Below are 2,658 nucleotides of genomic sequence, written 5' to 3'. Positions count from 1 at the left end.
GAAAACACAGGTACAATTATTATAAGGACAGACTAAACTTCTGCTCTGCAGCTCCAGCTCTTCTGAATCATGGGTGTAGAGATGGAAATTTTGTACTCAAGGTCTGTTACATCTGACATTCCTTGTGTGTGTGAGAGCTCCACAAAAAAATTCCATGTCCCACTGCAGCAGAGCAAAACTGACTCCTTGGCAGTGCATTTGGTGACATTTGACACATTGATTTCTTTTACAAATGGAGTTACTCTTTCACAGAGGTCGTCTTAACTGTTCCCTGTCCTTTCCTTTTTTGAACAGACCCTGTGCTAAGAAGCAGTAAATGTCTAACAGCAGCTCTCTCACCCACTTCGTCCTCCTGGCATTCACAGACAGGCGGGAGCTGCAGCTCCTGCACTTCTGGCTCTTCCTGGCCATCTCTCTGGCTGCCCTCCTGGCCAACGGCCTCATCCTCAGCGCTGTAGCCTGCGACCACCACCTGCACACCCCCATGGGCTTCTTCCTGCTCAACCTCTCCCTCACAGACCTGGGCTGCATCTGCACCACTGTCCCCAAAGCCATGCACAATTCCCTCCATAACATCACAACCATCTCCTACATGGGATGTGCTGCACAGCTCTTTTTCTTTTTCTTCTTCATGTCAGCAGAGTTTTCCCTCCTCACCATCATGTGCTACGACCGTTACGTTGCCATCTGCAAACCCCTGCACTACGGGACCCTCCTGGGCAGCAGAGCTTGTGCCCACATGGCAGCAGCTGCCTGGGCCACTGGCTTTCTCTATTCTCTGCTGCACACAGCCAATACATTTTCCCTGCCCCTGTGCCAGGGCAATGCCCTGGGCCAGTTCTTCTGTGAAATCCCACACGTCCTCAAGCTCTCCTGCTCACACTCAGGCTACCTCAGGGAAATTGGGCTTCTTGGGGTTAGTGCTTGTTTTTGTTTTGGTTGTTTCATTTTCATTGTTTTCTCCTATGTGCAGATCTTCAGGGCTGTGCTGAGGATCCCCTCTCAGCAGGGACGGCACAAAGCCTTTTCCACGTGCCTCCCTCACCTGGCTGTGGTCTCCCTGTTACTCAGCACTGCCATATTTGCCTATCTGAAGCCCCCCTCCAACTCCTCCCCATCCCTGAATCTGGCCCTGTCAGTTCTGTACTCAGTGATTCCTCCAGCACTAAACCCCTTCATCTACAGCCTCAGGAACCATGAGCTCAAGGATGCCCTGAGAAAAATGATGACTGGATGCTTTTCAGGAGCAATAAAGTGTCTGTTTTCAGGTTCATAGAATACAGAATGGGACTCCTTAATGGCTCATCCTTCCTGCTCAGGTTTTTCGTGGAGGTCATCAGATTGTTCTTGCAATGATTTTCTGTGAAATTAAATGTTGTTATGCACCTGCCTTCTAATTTAGTGTCTACCCACTGCATGCGACCCAGAGATGTATAAATGATGAATTGTGCAATCTGTGTATTTAAACAAAATAAAGGACCCTGCAGTGCCTTCTTTGTCCAAGACCCTTCTTCTTAGGTGTTCCCAAAGGACAGCACACTGCAGGACAGGGTGTATTTGCAAAGGGGAAGGGGACAATAATCCCAGCCCAGCAGCACTGCCAGGGAGCAGCAGGGCTTGGTCTGTCCAGAGCTGCTCTCTTGCCACTTCCACACTGTCCTCCTGAGCCCCTTTCTCACTGTAAGGCCTGAGTGCTCTCTGAGCACAGTCCTGGGGGCTGGAAGCCCTTGGAGCACAGGCAGGGACAGGCCCTGGCAACTTGTGAAGCAGAGCTGGGCTCCCTCACAGCATCTCCAGGATGCTGTGGGATCTTCTGAGGGCACTGCTTGTACTGGGTCACTTCTTCTGTGACCTTGCTCCACGGCTGGAACTCTCCTGCAGTGACACCATGACACTCCTGCTCTCTGCTTTCCAGGTTTCATTTTCAGATCCAGTCTTCCCCTCCTGTTCCCAGGGACATCCTGTGAGTGTTTCAGAGCTGCCATCCTGGGGCAGCTCCTGCCCAGTGTGGGCAGGCACAAGGTCTCTCCACCTGCTCCTCTCCCCTCCCCAGTGCCACTGTTTTCTGCAGCCCCCTCATCCTTGCCCAGCACAGCCCTCCTGGCACAGTTGGACACAGCCATTGTTCTACCCCCTCCTCAGGCACCTGCCCAATCCCCTCAGCTCCAGCCTGATGGCCAGAAACCTTCAGGGCAGAGAGGTACTGGGGAAAATGCTGAGCAAACCTTTCAGCTGCACTCAAATCCAATTGGAGGGGTTGGCCTCGAGGAAGAAATCCCTTCTCATTCTCCAGAACCATCAGAACAACCTGTGTTGTGTCCTGGGCACTCCTGTGGAACTGTGGGCTATGGAAAAGGTTTTGGTGTCAGGGATATTGAGAAGGTTTTGCAGTGTCACTGGGAGACCTCTCCCAAACCCTTGGAAAGGCCAGAGCCAGCCCAGAGCTTCCTGGGGCCTTGGCAAAGGCAGCCATTGAACCAGTCTGCAAACAGGGCAGCAAGGAGGGTTGGCAGAGTTCCAGACTGCTCAGGCTCAACAGGGAAAAGGACAGGGCAAGTCCTCCTGCAGCCATTGCCAGGCATGGGAAGGACAAGGCAGGGGTTGCAGAATCCCTGTGGGAGGGAAAAGAAGGGGATGTTTTGTGCCCAGACTTTATCA

General features: G+C 52.4%; 1 pseudogene; it reads left to right on the top strand.

Annotated features, from left to right (window-relative positions):
• Positions 1-316: 316 nt before the first annotated feature.
• LOC113940693 lies at positions 317-1,124 on the top strand (annotated as a pseudogene).
• Positions 1,125-2,658: the final 1,534 nt, after the last annotated feature.

This window comes from Corapipo altera, unplaced genomic scaffold (assembly GCF_003945725.1).
Source record: "Corapipo altera isolate COAL_440 unplaced genomic scaffold, ASM394572v1 59424, whole genome shotgun sequence".
Lineage (NCBI taxonomy): Eukaryota > Metazoa > Chordata > Aves > Passeriformes > Pipridae > Corapipo > Corapipo altera.
Note: the sequence above shows the minus strand (reverse complement) of the source record. Positions and strands in the feature narration are given on the sequence as shown.